The sequence below is a fragment of the Thamnophis sirtalis genome, unplaced genomic scaffold, assembly GCF_051295495.1.
Source record: "Thamnophis sirtalis isolate CommonGarterSnake01/CBP01778 unplaced genomic scaffold, rThaSir2_p1.2 scaffold_13, whole genome shotgun sequence".
Lineage (NCBI taxonomy): Eukaryota > Metazoa > Chordata > Lepidosauria > Squamata > Natricidae > Thamnophis > Thamnophis sirtalis.
This window is the reverse complement of record NW_028261393.1, coordinates 22,305,006-22,324,939: the sequence shown is the minus strand read 5'-3', so window position 1 is coordinate 22,324,939 and position 19,934 is coordinate 22,305,006. Positions and strand designations below refer to the sequence as shown.

The 19,934-nt window shown below is 43.4% G+C and overlaps 1 protein-coding gene across 2 annotated transcripts in view; it reads right to left on the bottom strand.

Annotated features, from left to right (window-relative positions):
• COL8A2 (collagen type VIII alpha 2 chain) overlaps window positions 1-18,271 on the bottom strand; it is a 45,971-nt gene extending 27,700 nt beyond the window's left edge. For both annotated transcript variants that reach the window (XM_087727841.1, XM_087727842.1), the window contains exon 1: window positions 18,141-18,271. The gene's annotated coding sequence lies outside the window, so the exon portion shown is untranslated. The remainder of the gene's footprint in view (window positions 1-18,140) is intronic.
• Window positions 18,272-19,934: the final 1,663 nt, after the last annotated feature.

Here is a 19,934-nt window from a genome sequence, read left to right as displayed (position 1 = left end):
TTGAGCCCTGGCAGTTTCCTGACGTATCCCGGATCCCCAATAAATCCTCCTCAATTGACTCCAAATAAATAAGACTTGACTTTCATGGACTAACTTCCTGAGTAGCTTGGACTAGACACAAGAGCTTTAACCTTCTATTCTCTCTCTCTTCTATGTCCGTGTGTGTGTGTGTGTGTGTGTGTGTGTGTGTGTGTGTGTCCTTGTGGTGTCAACTTACCACAATTTAGGAAAGCAAAAGAGGGCAACTGCAGCTGCCAACAGCAAAGCAAACTCTATTTTGCTCATGGGGATAGATAACCAAGGATAAAGTAGAAAGGGTAAAAGAATAAGAACTCGGAGTTCATTAAGCATCATGGTAGAACCAGATCCCACGGCCTCCTTCTTCTCTTTTTCTTTTTGCAGCTTTCTTTGGTTCAGTCATCTCCAAGGCTACAGTTTTCAACACAGGGGTGCCCGAAGGGGATGCAACACATAGACTGTGGAATTTTGTGACAAGAAAATATTATTATTTTTTATAGAATAAAAGGCTAATTGGAAGGAAGGAAGGAAAGAAGGAAATATGAAAGAAAATCAAAAGGGAAGGAAGCAAAAGTGAAAGACAGATAATGATGGGAATTATAGTCCATTATACCTAGAGGTTTTCCCAGTTGCAATGAATGGCTTTGAAAGATGGACCATAAGAAAGGCTGAGGGCCAAAGAATGGAGGCCTTTGAACTCTGGTGCTGGAGAAGATTCCTGCAAGTCCCTTGGACTTCAAGGCAATCCAACCGGTCAGTCCTAGAGGAGATCAACCCTGACTGCTCTTTAGAAGGCCAGATCCTGAAGAGGAAACTTAAATACTTTGGCCACCTAATGAGAAGGAAGGATTCAATGGAGAAGAGCCTCATGCTGGGAACGATGGAGGGCAAAAGAAGAAGGGGAGGACAGAGAATGAGGTGGCTGGATGGAGTCACTGAAGCCGTCGGCGTGAGCTTAAATGGACTCTAGTAGAGGACAGGAAGGCCTGGAGGAACGTTGTACATGGGGTTGCGATGGGTCAGACACGACTTCACAACTAACAACAACAACAAATACCTAGAAGACATGGGGAATGGAGATGGATGGGTGGATGGATGGATGGAAAGATGGAAGGAAGGAAAATGAGAAAGAGAGGGAAATCCTAAAGTGAAGAATTATACGAATGACTTCCAGTCTTCTTTTCAACAGATAATTACAATCTTTTTATCCTTTCTCCCTCTTAGATATTATACATCCCACCAGCCCCTCATTTAATCTACATCTTTCTTGGTTCATAAATCATCCTTTCATCCCTTCCTTCTTTCAGCCAATATCGATATAAAGTTTCCAGTCTTTCAGAAAAGACTTTGTTGTTGTTTTTTTCTTTGATCAAATAGATCAACGTTGTCATTTCTGCAAATTCTGACATCTTCACCATTCATTTCTCCATCCTGGCAATTTCTTCATCATCTGGACTTTTTTTACAACACATCCTCTGGACACCCATTCAGCTTCAGTGGCTGAGTGAAAAGCCTCCCTGCCTGAACCAACTCCCTGGCTTACAGCTACAGGTAGTCCTCGACTTATGAAAACGATTGAGCCCAAAAGTTCTCTTGCTAAGCACAACGGTTGTTAAATGAACGTTGTCCCATTTTACGACCTTTCTTGCCACAGTTAAGTCAATCACTGCAGTCGTTAAATTAGTAACTTAGTTCTCAAGTGAACCTGACTTCCTCATTGACTTTATTTGTCAGAAGTTCACAAAAGCGAATTAGTTGATCCTGGGACACTGCAACCGTCATTAGAGCCAAGGTGACGCAGTGGTTAGAGTACAGTACTGTAGGATACTTCAGCTGACTGCTAGCTGTAGCAGTTCAAATCTCACCGGCTCATTGTTGACTCAGCCTTCCATCCTTCCGAGGTCAATAAAATGAGAACTCAGATTGTTGGGGGCAAAAAGCTGACTCTGTAAACTATTTAGAGAGGGCTGTAAAAGCACTATGAAGCTGTATATAAGTCTAAGTGCTATTGCTAAGTGCTATTAATATGAGTCAGTTGCCAAGTGTCCGAATTTTGATTACTGTATTTTTCAGAGTTTGAAGCACACCTTCCCCCCCCCAAAAAGGTGAAAATCTGGGTGTGTCTTATACATTATTTTTTATACAATACAGCATTTTTGGCTTCCCAAAATTCATCCCCTTTGCAAAAATGGACATGCAGAGGGTTTGGAAGGCTTACAAAGTGCTACTGGAGAGGACAAAAATGAGCAAAAAACGGATCATTTTTGCTCCTTTTTGCCCCCCCCCCAGCCCCCAAGGGGCACTCTACCAGCCTTCCAAAGCCTCTGCGTGCCTCTTTTTATGTTGCAAAAAATGGCCCGTTTTTGCGAAAAACAGGCCATGTTTTGATTGTTTTTGCCCCCCCCAGCTCCCAGGAGTACTTCACCAGCCTCGCAAAGCTCTGCATGCCCCCCCTTTTTTCAAAAAACGAGGTGTGCAGAGGGTTTGGGAGGCTTGCAGAGTGCAAACCTTTTTTTTTTTTAAATGACCTCTTCAAAATCATGGTGTGTCTTATATGCCAGTGCGTCTTATAGGCCAAAAAATATGGTATGTGACCAAGGGGATGCTGCAATTGTCGTAAGTATGAAAATGGGTCATAAGTCTTTTTTCAGTGCCGTTGTAATTTCAAACAGTCACTGTGAATTGTTGTAAGTTGAGGATTACCTGTAGGTACGCTCATTATTTGAAACTGGCTCACCTTCTCTGATTTTTTCTTTCTGTTAATATTACTGCGTTCTTAAACTTTTTTTAAAAAAAAGTATATTTGAGGAATTGTGTACCATCCTCAATATCACAACTACTGCCACTTATGTAATTGGTAACTGACAAATGTTGCAAACAAAAGTGGCCATCATTCACATGTTTATCAATAACTTTTCCCAATAGCCACTGGCAGCTGTCTCCTAAAATGCTTCTGAATTGACTCATTTTCTTGATGTGCATTTAGCCGCTAAAAGTGACGTCCAAGGATAGAACTCTCTGCAATGCTGCAATGAAGTGATTTAATCCTCTTTTTAAAAAGGAGATAAGTTCATAGTCCATATGATCTCTTATATCAGTGATTCCATAAGTTGACTCATTCAGGTGCTGATTAGGATTTCCTGCCTAATAGAAATTAGCATTGGTTTACAATTACAATACATACAAGATACAATAGCAGAGTTGGAAGGGACCTTGGAGGTCTCCTAGTCCAAACCCCTGCTTAGGCAGAAAACCCTGTACTGTTTCAGACAAATAGCTATCCAACATCTTCTTAAAGACTTCCAGTGTTCGGGCATTCACAACTTGAAAATTAAATTACAATACACAACATTACATATATTAACTGCAAGTAGAATCGTACTAGCACAGAACTGGAGACAGCCTGACATCCACCCTGATTATAAGAAGGAAAATCTATGAATGTGCAGAGATGGATAGATTGTCTATGGAAATGAAGAAGAGGGAAGAAACCAACCATTATCAAATTTAGAATAGATGGTATTCCTGGCTTGAGAATAAACATAAAACTTAAGGCATAAAGAGAATGAATAAATGTATAGAGAGTATCTAAATAAGGACATAACAGGATAATGATATAGAAATAGAACTTTTTGTAAATATGATTGTTACAAAAAATATGGATACCAATATGGAAAAGCTGTAACAAGTGTAAATTTGTGTTTTGTGTTTTGTCTTTTAAATGTTGCAAAATGTAATAAATATTATAAAAGAAAGAAATTAGCATTGGTTATCTATGATTTCTTTATTATCTTCCAATCAACAATCTTGTGTTTACTTTTTTTAAAAGATGAGCAAGATGAAAGAAACAACCCATAGGCTCATATAACAAGACAAACACCAAACAAGCCTATTTCGCTAGTTGCAACTGAAATTTACATGACTTTGGGGGATATTTTGTTGGCTCTGTGCTGAATCTATGGTGGTTTATCTCCAGTCATTAAATGTAATTAAATCATGGCTCCATCCTTCTCTCCCCTTCAAAAAGTAAGCATAAAATGAAATTTAATACAGAAATGCAGGGCCTCCCCAGCCATACAATAACAATACAATTATTCTGCTGAAACCCAGAGCTGGATGGAACACAAAGGGAGATGTGGAAAATTAAAGAGTTAAGAAAATTGACCAAGGGTCAAACGTCTTGGCAACCTTTCCTTGAAACAATGAAGATTTAAGAGGCTAAAAGATTGCAGCCAATTTACTATCTTATAACACAGATTCTCTTGTTCTTACAAAGTCTCAAAGCTGCCTCAAATCAGATCTTCAGACAAAACACACAAAGCAAATCTCATCCCAATGGAAAGGATAAATAACACAAAGGCACTAAATTGGCTGTATTCCACAACAGGCCTTAACTAGGGCAGCTCAATGCACAGCTGTTGTATTCATACATCTCCACATTTTGATTCACGTGTAAACTTTCTGTATTTGCATGTCTTAAGTCATTTTCACATCACCATTGTTCCCAGTTCCCTTTTTCATCCCCAAAACTCTCTGAAAGGACCACAGATCATCTTTACTTCTGCTGACTTTGAAATGCCAAGAAATGCAGAAACCCGCATGGACCATTGAATAGAATAGAATGAAATGGAATGGGAATGGAATAGGAATAGGAGTGGGAATGGCATGGCATGGCATAGCATAGCATGGAATGGAATAGGAATAGGAATAGGAATGACATGGCATGGGACGGGACAAGATGGGACGGCACAGAACAGAATAGAATAGAATTCTTTATTGGCCAAGTGTGACTGGACACACAAGGAATTTGTCTTTGGTGCATATGCTCTCAGTGTACATTAGAAGATACATTCATCAAGAATCATAAGACACAACACTTAATGATAGTCATAGGGGACAAATAAGCAATCAGGAAACAATCAATATTGATCTAAATCATAAGGATATAAGCAACAAAGTTACAGTCATGCAGTCATCAGTGGGGGGGGATGGGTGATAGGAATGATGAGAAGACTAATAGTAATAGTAATGCAGCCTTGGTGAATAGTTTGGTTGGAATGCAATAAACAAACAAACATCCAATCAGTGTCCTACTTCCTGAACTACCATAGATCCGGTAACAACAAAAATCTTCCCATTGCCCTTCACAGAAAAAGAAAGAAAACAAATTTATTGGCGCCTGCCCATTCTCATGTTTTGTTTGGGTTGGGTATGTTGCATTTTCTGTCGACCAGAGAAATCTGAGGCCCAAGGCTGCCTCCCTTTCTGGAGCTGCCTCACAAACAAACACTGTAACTGGGAAGGTTCGGATCTATCAGAAATCTGACTGCCTGCACAGAGAACCAGGTCGTCTCCTCACCAAAGTGGTACCTATCTATCTACTTGCATAGAACATGCTTTCGAACTGTTAGGTGGACAGAAGCTGAGGCGGGTGACAGGAGCTTACGCTCTCATGCGGAGCTAGGACTCAAACCTCCAGAACTGGATGTTTGATAACCATTTGTCTGAAGTGGTGTAGGGTTTCCTGCCTAAGCAGTGGATTGAACCAGAAAACCTCCAAGGTCCCTTCCAACTCTGCTATTCTAAATTCTAAATTTTGTAGCTGAGATCATCTCCTGCATCATTAAGCAGCTGAGCCACTGCGCCTCTTCAAAATCAACAGGTACAGAGCCAAAAAAAGAAAGAAAGAAAGAAAAACCCAACCAAACCAACAAACTTCAGTTTTTGGTAGGATTTGTGCCAAGTCTGAATTGGCATAAAGACCCATACAAAATGACCCCTAGAGCTCTGTTTCTCATCGTTGGCAACATTAGTATATGTGGACTTCCATTACCCAGAATTGGGAGTTGGCTGGTGAATTCTGGAACTTGGAGTCCACATATGTTAAAATTGCCAAGGTTGAGAAACACCATCTCAGAGCATTTTGTCCCAGGAAGAATAAACTGAGAATGTTTTCTAAGGACACCCCAGTAGTGGGTTGCTCCCGGTTCGGCCCAGTTCGGAACCAGCAGCAACCCAGGCTTGCCATGCCCCTGAACTGGTTCCCCGATCTCTTATGCCATTGCTGGCATGTTTCTGCGCATGCGCAGAACAATATTTAGTCAACTGTGCATGTGCCAGCAACATGTGGTGGGCATGCATGTGAATGAAGCAAACCGGTACCGACAAGCATAAGAACCCACCCTTGGGACACCCCCAATACTCCCAAGTTATACCTTAAGACAGCTGGGTCCATCTCTCTCCTAGTGGCTAAAAGTAAAATATCAGTTTCTGCAAAAGCCAAGTCGTCTTTCTCTTTAAAAAGAGCTAAGAGCTAAGCCTCTCTATTTAATATCCATATGCTGGCCACCAAGAAAGGAGAAATTATGTTTTCCAGCAAAGAAGCCAAAAGCCTTTTTGCATTTTACCTTTCCTCTGCCAATCCCAGTAAATTGGTGCTGACAAAAATTGCTCTTCAGAGAATGAATTCCTGCAGCTCTTCCAAACAGGGCTAGCAATTTAATGATGTTATTATCCTCCTTAATAATGGAGGGAGGACGAAGAAGAAGGAGAAACAGAGAAGAGTTATAAGCAGTGACCAGATCTGAAGCTCCCATAAAATTCCAAGAATTAAAAAGGGCTATTACACAAAGGACTTGGATGACCACAAGAAAAGGCAGGCATGTTATTAAAGCTCCATCCATTCCCATTAATCTTGCAAGATTTCATTAAAGGACAGCTGGATGAAGTACTTTACTTTATTGTCCTCCACACAACTTCAATCAATACATATATACATATAATAAAGGTAAAGGTTCCCCTTGGACATATGTGCTAGTCGTTCCCGACTCTAGGGGGCGGTGTGCATCTCTGTTTCAAAGCTGAAGAGCCAGCGCTATCCGAAGACGTCTCCGTCATCATGTGGCCAGCATGACTAAATGCCAAAGGCACATGGAATGCTCTTACCTTCCCACCAAAGATGGTCCCTATTTTTCTACTTGCATTTTTACATGCTTTCGAACTGCTAGGTTGGCAGAAGCTGGGACAAGTCACATGAGCTCACTCTGTTACGCAGCACTAGGGATTCAAACTACTGAACTGCTGATCTTCTGATCGACAAGCTGGGTGTCTTAGCCACTGAGGTACCGTGTCCCATACACATACACATACACACACACACCAGAGGTGGGTGCTACCAGTTCACACCAGTTTGTGTGAATCGGTAGTGGAAATTGGGACTGGGTTGCTGAACCGGTAGGGACAGCAGGCTGGCCACACCCCTGAACCAGTCCCCCAGTCGCCCATGCCTTTGCCAGAATGTTTTTTAGCCATTTTTTAATGTGCTGCCCATGCGCTGAACAGTTTACACACAACTGTAAAGTTTCCCAAAGCACGCGTGAAGCAAACCGGCAGTAACCCACCCCTGATACACACACAACCACAACCACCACCACCACCACCACCAGGACAAAACCAGAAACTGACTTTATACAACTTCCACGTCAATCAATTTCAAATGCGTTTCATTAATACTCCCCAGAAAGTTAGCAATTTCCTCCTGCATTCTGGAAGATTTCTGGAAACAAGGTTTGACATGGCTCTCAGAGCTACTTCCAACCCTTTTTGGGTCCACACAGTTTTGGAGTCCTAACCTGCAGATGTCCAATGTCTCCTCTGATCAAGGATCACCTCAGCTCAGGTGACATTTCCCTAGCAAGCACGGTTTTCGATAGCCGTGCAATGAAGATGTACAAGTCCAAGATTTTGCATTCCCTCAAACTTGTAGCTTTCATCCTACAAGTTGAGTTCCCCTCCTCTTCTCCCAATGCCAAGTCTCTTTCCCTCACTTCTACCTTCAGGCATGCAGGATATTGACACAACTCAGGCTCCCTTGAATTATAACACTCCTCCTCCTGATGGTTCTTCAGGGGACAAGGAAATTGAAGGAAATTCCATGATCACTTCGGATTTTTTTTACCCCCCTGGAAAAATATCTTGTAAGAAAAAGTGTGCTTTTTATTTTTGCCTTCCTCTTTATCAAGGCACAAAGAAACACAACTTCCTAAACAATCCTGAAGCTCGTCTTTCACTCACCTGCCTGTCTTTCAAATGCCTGTTCCTTCAAGTTCCAGTGTCTCTTCCACTTTTCTTTCCGAAAGTCATGAGCTCAGCCTGAACACTCTCAATTGTGTTTTGCCAAAGTGTGACGTACACACCCACTTACACATCCCTTTTAAAGCATCCAGGGGACCCATCCCAAGACCAAGGGGTCAATTTATGCCTTTCTTGAGGCTCTCTAGAAGCGAATGAGGGCAGCATGAACCACGCACTTCACCTTTTTCCTTTCGCCATACGGACTGTGGCAGATTCACGGTTTTTTTGTCTCACCCTGAAATGAGTTTCCTTCACGTGCTTTGCATGTTGAGCCAGCAAGAACCATTCACAGGGACTGGAGTGAGGAACGGCAGTTGGCAAGCGATGAATGAAATGTATAATCTCTGAACACTCAGTTTTCTTGCCAGTACACAAAAACTACTTGTAAACTTTTTAATCCCAGTCAAAGAGCTGTATACAGAAGTGCAGAAAAGCGAAAACGGGATTCTAGCCACAGAAAGAAGTCACTATTTTGTTTTGGTTTTTTATTAAAGGAAGGAGCAAGCGTCTAGTCCTCATGGGTGCAGAAAAATCCTTCGATGATCGTGGCAACAGCTGGTAGAATAGATAAGGCATTGCAAATTCATATTTAACCAAGCATTTATCTTGCATAAAATTCTCCAGTAACAAAGCAATTATTTTTCCAAGTCAGGCTTCTGAAAGGAGACAGGGATTGCATCGCAGAGTACTGAATAAAGTAGTAAGGTAAAGCTAAAGGTTCCCCTTGTACATATGTTCTAGCCATTCCTGACTCTAGGTGGCGGTGCTCATTTCCGTTTCAAAGCAGAAGCGTCAGCGCTGTCCAAAGATGTCTCCGTGGTCATGTGGCCGGCATGACTAAATGATGAAGGTCCACAGAACACTGTTACCTTCCCACCAAAGGTGGTCCCTATTTTTCTACTTGCATTTTACGTGCTTTCAAACTGCTAGGTTGGCAGAAGCTGGGGAAGTAATGGGAGCTCACTCCATTACGTGGTGCTAGGGATTCGAACCGCCAAATTACTGACCTTTGACAAGCTCAGTATCTTAGCCACTGAGCCATCGTGTCCCTCTGAATAAACTAGTACAAACTTGATTTAATTCCATAGGCATTCCCATTCAACTGTTCATTCAAGAGTATTCATATTAAATGCAATTCACTTATTCCAGGGGTCGGCAAACTTAAACACTCAAAGAGCCACAAAGATCCTAACTGGAAGCCCCCTGTTTAATTCTGGAGCCAACCAGAAGTCCGGTTCCCCTACCATAGAGTCTCCTCCTAGTGTGGCATCCTTTTTCCTCTGCTGACTGGAAGTCTGGTTCTCCCCACCATAGAGTCTCCTCTTAGCACGTCGTCCTTTTTCCTCTACCTGTCCTAACCAAAAGCCCTATCAATTGTGGAGCCGACTGGCAATAGGTAGCCGCAGCAGAGGGATGAAAGAGCCACATGTGGCTCCAGAGCCGTAGGTTGCTCACCCCTGACTTATCCTATCAGGAATTCAATCATTTCCCCCGCCTACACACACCTGCCAATGAAAACTACAATTTTGTAATAAACTTTTGGAGATCTCAGGGGTCTGGCCCAAGATTTGGGGGCGCTACATGCCATTCCAGAACAGGGTGCTTGGAGGTGGGGGAGGTATTTGACCCCATTGGGGAAAATATAGAGTCCTGCAGTCAGGTCAGTATCTTGGATAAGTGTATATTCAGCCTATTTCAATAAGAAAAATGACTACATTTGGGGCAATCAGCAATTAGCCCACATTTACATCAGTTTGCAGGATCCCATGGTCACGTGATTATGATTTGCATTTTTTTCCCCCAGGAAAACCAGCACTTACTTTCCGGTTTCCAGCAAAAAACACCCCCTCCCCCTTAGCAAACAGTGGGTTCACTTAATGTCCATGGCATTTGCTTCGCCCATAGCATTTATTTAATGAGGACTGCAAAAAGGTCCTAAAATAAGTCTTTTTTTGTGTTGACCAGATTAACAGCCACGACAACTTATGATCACAATTGTCTGCTTACGTATGGGCATAAATTGAGGACTGCCTGTAAGCTCTCTAGGACAGTGATGGTGAATCTTTTAGGCACAGAGTGCCCAAACTGGAAATTGTGTGTACACTAGAGTGCCGAAATTAGAATCATAATCATAATTATTTATTTGTCAGCGCAAAACATATGTGCAATGAGATTGGTTGAGCACCCTCAGTGCACACCTCCCCGCAACACAATACAACTCACAGTGAAGGTAGAAAATCCCTAACCCAATAAATCATATTAGATTTATTTATTAAATTTAGTTCTAGAGTGGCTGAGAAGCATAGCCAAGGATGCAGGGGTGGGATTCAGTCTGTTCCGACTGGTTCAGGAGAATCGGATGTTAATTTTACATCCGGTTCACCCAACCAGTAGTTCCAAGGACTGGCTGGCCATGCCCACCCCACTCCACCCCTCCCCAGTCCTATTGCACCAGTGTGAACATGTTACACATTGCGTTGGCCCGCAAGTCCATTGTACTACGTGATTAGGATATTATTTCACATTCAGGAGTTTGACAGCCCACCCAATAACCATATTCATGCCTTGGAAACCCGACAACCAGCTGGCCAGTGCACATATGTACCATGGAAACCTGATGACCAGCTGGCTGAGCTGGGGTGACAGTGTGCGTGCCCACAGAGAGGGCCATACATTTGCCATCACGGCTCTAGGAGATTCTTCCAGGAACCATGATTGCTTCTGCCTCTACTGCAGTTTGCATACACAAATATTTCCGAGAGCAACACTTTGAAGGGCCAGGAAAAATGGTCAAAATGCAGAGTAGGAGAAGTCAGCAGGAGGAGTGATTTAACCATTGCTACGACATGCCACAGACTCCCATCACTCTGCCTTGTGCTTGGCCTAGGAGAGAAAATGTACCTCACTGCAGGTAGTCCTCGACTTACGACCACAACTGAGTGCAGGATTTATGTCATCAAGTAAGGCATTAGTTAAGTAAATATTGCCCCATTTTACGACGTTTCTTGCCACGTCTGTTAAGTGAATCCCTGCAGTTGTTAAATTAGGAGCACCGTTGTTGAGTGACTTTGGCTTCCCCATCGACTCTGCTTGTCAGAAGGTCACAAAAAGGGATCACAAGACCCCGGGACACTGCAACTGTCAGAAGTATAAAACCAGTTGTCAAGCATCTGGATGTAAATTGCGTGACCCTCGGGACAGGGCAATGGTCATAAGTGTGAACAACGGTCATCCGTCACTTTTCTTTCAGTGTGGTTGTTAACTCTGAATGGTCACTCAATAAACTGTTGTAAGTTGAGGACTAACTGTTACACACAATGTAGCCTTTTGCTAGCGGTTTTTAAAACATAGGCTGGCTGGGAATCAGTCAGAGATGCTCCGATGTTGCACTGACTGGACTAGATGACCTCTAAGAACACCTCTCCAAGTCTATGACTCCGTAAGAGGCAGTAGTAGCAGTCATCTGGGATTGTTGTTTGCGTGTGCATGAACTCGGATCCCCTGTGGGTCATTTTTCTTGACTGTTGGGGTTCAAGGGATGCCTGCATCAGGCAGTGAAGGCAGGCTGGCCTTCAGCACCCTGGAGAGCTCCAAATACAACAAAAACCCCAATGCAACTGAGTCTTTTACCTCCTTTGGGCCAGGTTTTCTGTTCTTTGACTCCACCCCATTCAGAGAGAGCTTTACAGCAGGGGAGTCCAACCTTGGCAACTTTAAGACTTGTGGACTTCAACTCCCAGAGCTCCTCAGTCAGCGAAGCTGACTGGCCCCTCCCCATCTATTATCTGCCTCCCGAGTCCCAGCTGATCGGGAGGGAATGGGGATTTTGCAGTATCCTTCCCCTGCCATGCCCACCAAGCCAAGCCAAGCCCACCAAGCCACACCACGCCCACAGAACCGGTAGTAAACAATTTTGGATCCCACTACTGAGGAGGCATTATAGGAAAAGCAAGTAGCTTTGTGTCTCTTGACTGTTTCTTCCCATCATTAACTGCCCATGACCATGTCTTCATCACTGTCAAGGTAACAAAAAAGCCCTTGTTTTGTATAATTTCTCCTGATCTTATTTTGATCCCTGCTACTGTATTGTGATGTCATTCTTAAGCTGAGAAAGAAAGAAAAAAATCTGACTAAGAGCCAGCTAGTTTTCTCCATGGTTGAGCATGAAAGCACAAAACTCACGATCCATCCGTGACCTTGTACCTGGAAAATTGCACTCACCTGAAACCATTTGCCCTGGAGGAAGGTACTCCAAACTGCAGTTCTCAAGACTCAGAACAAAGAAGGATGCCAACCAGCAGCTCTGTCGTGAGCTTAGCCTGATTAAAAACTGGCTGGGTTCCAAGCTCGTGAGATGCACAAGGAGCATTGCTACTTCCACCACTTAGCAACATGGCCAACCCTTGTAGGGGACTCTTTAAACAGCCTTGTTGCTTGAGGTGGAACTCATCTTGGACTCCTGATGGAAGTTTCAGAGGTGGAATCACAGAGTTGGATTGGAAGAGATTCTAGAGCAGGGGTGTCAAACTGGATTTCTTTGAGGGCCAGATCAGCATTATAGTTCTCCTCCATGGGCCGCCTGGGGGTGGGTGGGTTTGGAGATGGGATGGACACCTCCTTCAGCATCCTGCTCGCCAGCAATCCCTGCAGCCTGAAACAGCTGATGATCGGGAGAAATTGAAAGTGAAACTTGCTGTTTGCTCCAGGAGGCAAATTGCTGGGAGGCAGAGGCAGATTTTTTTTCTTGTGCTAATCAGGCTGTTTGCTGCAAGGAGGCAAGTCAATAACTATAAATGCCTATAGAATGTTCACATTATTAGACTTATTTTTTAAAGACTGCTTTATTGTTGTTCTAGACAGCTTAACAAAATGAAGAAGCTTTTTAAAATAAATGTTTGATCTGAAGAGGCCCAGTGCTATTGCATCTTCTTTTAAATAGCAGAGAATAACGTATACTTCCAGAAAGCCACATCAATTTTAACATCTGTACAAGTATAGTCTGAAATGTAATACCACAAACAGTATATATTGTCTGTATTGTTTGCTGTTTGTTACAAGGAGGCAAATTGCTGGGAGGCAAAAGCAGATTTCCCCCCCTTGTTTTCCTCCCCCAAACCCAGGTGCGTCTTATATTTCGGAGTGTCTTATACTCCAAAAAAATCAGTAGTTACTGGAGCTTTTATAAGAAGGGGTGACCCATGCAAAAAAGGACATATAGGCAGCTTTAGAGATTGGTTTAGTAGTTTCCTGGAGACCTTTGTGTGGCATGGGTGTAGGTCACAAAGGTGGAGGAGCAGGTGACCTTTGATAGGTGGATAAGGGAGGCAAGTCATCTCCTTGGAAAATCTCATGGCTTTGTGACTTCATCCCTGCAGGCTAAAGTGTCAGTTACTGTCAGATGTCAGTCATCAGAGTGAAGATGCCTTCCTAGAGGTAAGCTGCTTTCCAGTAGAGCTCCTGGATTCTGGGGAAGCTTTCCTCTTTTTGCAGCCAACTGTTAAGAGGAGTAAGTGAGGGTCTGAGTTTGGGTTAGATTTAGGGTGACGGAGAGATGAATAGGGTGAGAGGGAGGGTGAAAGGGTGAGGGTTGGGGACAGGCTGGGAGGGAGGGTGACATTGAGAGGGTCGGGAGGGGGACAGGGAGGGGAATGGGCATGGGGAGTAGGAGGAAGAGAAGAAAAAGTAAAAAGAGAAGGGAGAGGGGAAGGGAGAAGGAAGATACTTGTAGGATGTTATACAAAGAGACACTTTTCTGCCATAATGGTTCAGATCAACATCTTTATGGTGTGCTCACTATAGCTGAAGGCCCCCTGCAAGGCTTACCAAGCCGAGGTGGTATTCAGCCGGTTCTGATCAGTAATGGAAATTTTCAGTAGTTTGGAGAACCAGCAAATACCATCTCTGGCTGGCCCCGCCCCCATCTATTCTCTGCCTCCTGAGTCCCAGCTTATCGGCTGGGTCTTCTTTTGTTGCCCTGTACAGGAGAACGGAGCTGGAAAGCAGGTTAGTGGGGTGGGAGGGAATGAGGATTTTGCAGTATCCTTGCCCTGCCACGCCCACCAAGCCACGCCCACAGAACCAGTAGTTAAAAAATTTGAATCTCACCACTGTTATCAAGTTAATTATTTGGAGCATGGGTCTCCCTGGATCAGCTAGGGAGAACATCAGCTCACTATGTGCTTCCAGGACTTAATATACCTCCCACAGTCACCAGAAGAAGAACCCTCTTCATTTTACAGTCCTGGAGCTGTGAAAAAAGGTCTCCTTCAATTATCTTCTCCCCACAAAAAGGGAACCATTTATTCAGCCCCTGGAAGTTAGTCACTAAAGACTAGAAGAGAAAAGATGGCCGTCATTTTCCCAGATGTTCAGGAGGGCATCCATAGCATTCCTTCCTCCTATTTTTCTCCACCATAATAATCCCCCAAGGAAACGTTGGCTGAGAAAGAGAGTTTGGCTCCAAATCACCCAGGGAGCTTCCATGGCTGGGAGGCAGGGTGGGAAACTGCAACCTGGAACTATCTGCTCCTAATCCAGCCCCATCATCACTCTGCCATAATGACTGCTATTATTCTTTATTATTCAGCATACGATGAGAACATGACAGAAGAGAAGAAAACATACGCACACACAATCCATGTAATTATATACAAAACTTCTACAGGGCTACTTCAGTGGCCTGTCATAATAATCAGACTATTCTCCAAAGCATCTGAGGGCAGGACAAGAAGCAATGGGTGGAAACTAATCAAGGAGAAAAGCAACTTAGAACTGAGGAGTAATTTCCTGACAGTGAGAACAATTAATCAGTGGAACAACTTGCCTCCAGAAGACGTGAATGCAGACAATAGGCTGATCCAAAAGCAAACAAATCATGGTGTGGTATAATGTGTGAATCTGGTCACTGAAGGTAACTCAGACCAGAATTACAAATATATGTAGAAATCACTAGGATAAAACATATGAAGAATGGTTGCAGGAACTGGATATGTCTAATTTAATGAAAAGAAGGACTAGGGGAGATGTGATAGCAGTGCTCCAATATCTCAGGGACTGCCACAAAGAAGAGGGAGTCAAGCTATTCTCCAAAGCACCTGAGGGCAGAACAAGAAGCAATGGGTGGAAACTAATCAAGGAGAGAAGTAAGCAACATAAGGAGAAATTTCCTGACAGTTAGAACAATTAATCTGTGGAACAACTTGCCTCCAGAGGTTGTGAATGCTCCAACACTGGAAGTTTTTAAGAAGATGTCAGATAACCATTTGTCTGAAGTGATGTAGGGTTTTCTGCCTAGGCAGGGGGTTGGACTAGAAGACCTCTAAGGTCCCTTCCAATTCTGTTATTCTATTCTATTCTATTCTATTCTATCCTATTCTAATAGTTGCCCACGTGCCTAGCATTCATTAAGCTGCAGGATCCAATCAGGATCGTTCACTGGAACCAGAGGTTTAGTCTTCCAAGCTTTCAGACTCGTGCTGGAGCCCATCCTTAGGGAACATCTCTCTACATGGAGTAAGACACGCACTTTGCTAGAGAGAAGTTCCCTGAGGATGGGCTCCAGCATGTTTGAAAGCTGCAAAGACTAAACCGCTATTCACGGTGACAGATCCAGATTGGATCCTGCAACATTATCCTGAGAGATGGATATTCAAATCCCTTAAGCTACACATGATCTTAGGTAAAGGTAAACATATGTGCTAGTCGTTCCTGACTCTAGGGGGCAGTGCTCATCTCCGTTTCAAAGCCAAAGAGCCAGCACTGTCTGAAGATGTCTGCGTGGTCATGTGGCTGGCATTACTCAATGCTGAAGGCGCACAGAGCGCTGCTACCTTCCCACCAAAGGTGGTTCCTATTTTTCTACTTGCATTTTTTACATGCTTTCGAACTGCTAGGTGGCAGAATCTGGGACAAGTAACATGTCGCTCGGGATTTGAACTGCCGAACATGATCCTTGGGTAGTGTTAAATAGGTGACAATTATCAGATGTAGCCATATTGCCTTCTTGGGCATCATGGCCATGACAAACAAAAGTATACAAATGTTTGCCATAGCTGCCATGGAGAACTTCCCATATTCATGAAGGAGCTGCTATGCTGGGTATAGAATAATAATAATGACAGAGTAGAAAGGTCGTCTCCCAGCTCTTCTAGTTCCCCAGGTTGTTTTCTACATCGCCATCTACCTCCGTCTTTTCTTGGGAAAGCAAAACATTTCCCGAGAAATGACAAACTCATTTTTAATTTTCTTGCAATGACTGTGGGATCCATGCAGGTTACAGAGATGCCTTTGAAATAAAGACGGATCTGGGAAATGAATGCTATGCTTTGCAATATGCTGGGTTTTCACTGCTTCCTACACTTTTAGTGATTTCTTCACTTACTTCAGCAAACAAACTTTCCATTCAGCTTCCTTGCTTAATGTTCTCCAGATAGGTTTGGTTTCCATTGCCAGAATTCTCTAATCAAGTTGGGGGGAGCCTGGTGTATGTCTTTTGGGAGACTGGGAAGGAAATCACCCTGAGATCCTAATGAGATTAGGAAAAACAACTTTCCCTCAGTGATTGAACAGGCACTTGTGTTACCCGCCCAACAGAAACCACACTGTCTCTGTTTTCAGCATTTCAAAGTGTTTTGCCATTTAGTTTGAAACCCAGAAAATGCACATAGCGTTCTGCGTGTCTGTGTATAATCGTACTGCACTGAAGAGCAAATGCACGTCAACAGGAATCTATCAGCACACGGGGGCACAAAGGACGTGCACATTTTCCTGAAAACTTTCAGTGTCATTTTTTTCAAAAAAATCATGAAACTGAAATATAGGAATGAAAGGAAAGTCTACGTAAAGACATGTGCAGCAAACTGCCATGATTTCAGTAGCTGTTTACCTTTTAACCTATTATCTCACCTAATTAGCAGAGCCAGATGTAAGTAGAGAGGAAAGGTCACCTACAGACATGCGCAGCAAGTCTCCATGATCTCAGTGACCGATGAACTCAACTGTTTATTAGAACCAGGTAGTACCAGGAACTTTTAGATATATGAAGCCTCTACTCTGGCTGGGATGGTTGGTGTTGGAGACTGACAAGTAAAATGTACCAATAAGATGCTGTTGCTACCCCTGCTTTTGCTTTGCTTGTTAAAACTGTATAAAAGCCAAATAAACTCTGCGTAAGGCAGACAGACATTTTGGACACCACTGTGTGATGGATTTCTGAGATGTACACTGAAAAACCTGTCTGAACAAATGAACGAATGGGAATATATGCTGTTTAGCCTTAGCAAATGGCTCAGGGGTGGGCTTCAAAATTTTTAGCAAGGGGTTCTCTGCCTGGTTGCTTGGTGGGCGTGGACATGTTGGGCATTGCCTAGTTGACCTCCTGCATCATGGCGGAGGGGGGTTGCCCTCCCCAGGCTCCAGAGCCCCTCTGGAGGATGGAAATGGGCCTGTTTCCAGCCTTCCAGAACTTCCGGTAGGCCTGTTTTTCACCCTCCTCAAGCCTCTGCGTGTGCCCTGCACTTACCTGTATCCAAAATGGGCCATGTGGGGACTCCTGGGAGGGGCAGGATGGGCGGGGCCAGCCAGGAGTGGGATTTGGGGGTTCTCTGAACTGCACAGAATCTTTTCTAGAGGTTCTCCTGAACCCCTGTGAAGCCGTAGCAGCTCACCCCTGAAATGGCTACATCAGACCAGGCTATTCAGCAATCCACCGAAATTAAAAACAAAACCCATTTCTGTATTGCTGCTAATCCAGTTGTATGGATGTAGACATTCTCAGTCCTTTTACCTGCAGAATGGCTGAGATACAAGGATCAAACCCAGCTTCATACAGAGTTAGATCAATGGGTCAAACCATCTAGATTAATCTCTCTACTTCGATAAATGGCATTTTTCTAAAATCAAGCTTGGATTTCTTGTAGGTTAAACACAAATGTGTAACCCTCCAAGTGAAGTGTCCTCCTGATAAATACCAGCTAAGCAAGTGGCTTTACCTGAAGCCTTGGTACAGCAAGTCCACGTGCAAATGTTTCGCAGACACTCGAAGCTGAGTTTCACAGCATCTGTAAGGCTCTTTCTGGAAGCCTGTTAAAGATCATGAGACCAAGGCCATAGAGTCATCATCCTAGAAGGGAGCAAAAGAGGTATCACATGGCAGACCTGAATGAATTATGAGTCTCTGTGAGACTTTTACAGGAGGTTAAAATCAGTGGTGAAATTCATTTTTTTTTACTAACGGTTCTGTGGGCGTGGCTTGGTGGGCATGGCAGGGGAAGGATACTGTAAAATCTACATTTCCTCCCAATCAGCTGGTACTCAGGAGGCAAAGAATAGATGAGGGCAGGGCCAGCCAGAGGTGGTATTTGCCGGTTCTCTGAACTACTGAAAATTTCCGCTAACCGGTTCTCCAGAACTGGCCAGAACCTGCTGAATTTCACCCTTGGTTAAAATAATGGGTTATGCCCCATTCTACTGCAATCACAGGAGACATTTCTTAATGACACCTTCCAATTCTTTCTTGAGACCATGCAGAGTATGGTAATGAAAACATTCCTTATATTATTCCATGTACACTCAAATTTAGTCTAAAGGACCAACGATGCTGCCTCTACTTTTCCCCAAGAAAGCATCCCAAATATAAATATACCTCATTCAGAAAAATCCACTGAGCTCCATGCCAGAGACAAAGTCTCAATGAATAGTTTGGACTACAACTGCCATCACGCTTGCCAGTTGCTACGCTGACTAGAGTTGATCAGTCTAAGAGCATCTGACTGGCACCATGTTACCAGTTATAGCCTTTATAGAATAGAACATAATTCTTTATTGGCCATGTGCGATCAGACACACAAGGAAATTGTCTCCGGTGCAGAAGCTCTCAGTGAACATATAAACAACAAGTAACAGTTCACAGTTCTTAATCTTAGTTACAATCATAATTATTACAATCATAAGTTACAAATGACAACTGATAAGTCATAAGAAACAAATAAGGGAAGATAGTAGGAAAGATAAGAAGATGAGAAATGAGACAGTGCTATGGGAATTAAATGTTCAGAAGAGTGATGGCATGAGGGGGAATAAAACTATCTGTCATGGTTCCTAGTAATACACCCATAGCAAACAGAACTCCAAGACAAGCAGTTTCCTCAAACACAGGCTGGTGAAAACCAACTCTAAAGGTTCCCGCAGTTTTCACCTAATTAAAAGTAAATGTTTTTCCCCTTTTCCCAAAAAGTCACATGGTCCAATCAAAGTGCTGCCCGGTTGCTTGGAAATTCACTCCACCTCTCTTCAGCTACCTGTGGGAATGTCCTTGGTTCTCAGGGGAATCTATTTTGTTTTGGCTACAAAACCCCAGCTATCTCCATTCCTCCTTCCCTATCCCTCAGCACCAATGTGGCAACACTGAAGCCTCCAAGATGGCCTCGGTCACGCTAGCTTCAGAGTCGACACTATTTTTATGTCTAGTTGTTTTGGCATACAGTGCTCTATAGCAGCATCCTGAGGGGAAAAGTTGGAATAGATTATATCCAGGATATGAGGGCTCTGCAGATATTTTCTCAGCCTTCTTTCTGGTTTGTGCAATACCAAACTGGTCTTATCTATGGACACTTCTGTTTTTCATGAATTTTGTTAATGGTAACATCAATATACATGTGTCCAGAAAGAGGGGGTGAAGAAGAGGGGGTCAACCTATTCTCCAAAGCACCCAAAGGCAGGACCAGAAACAATGGATGGAAACTAATCAAGGAGAGAGAAGCATCCTGGAATTAAGGAGAAACTTC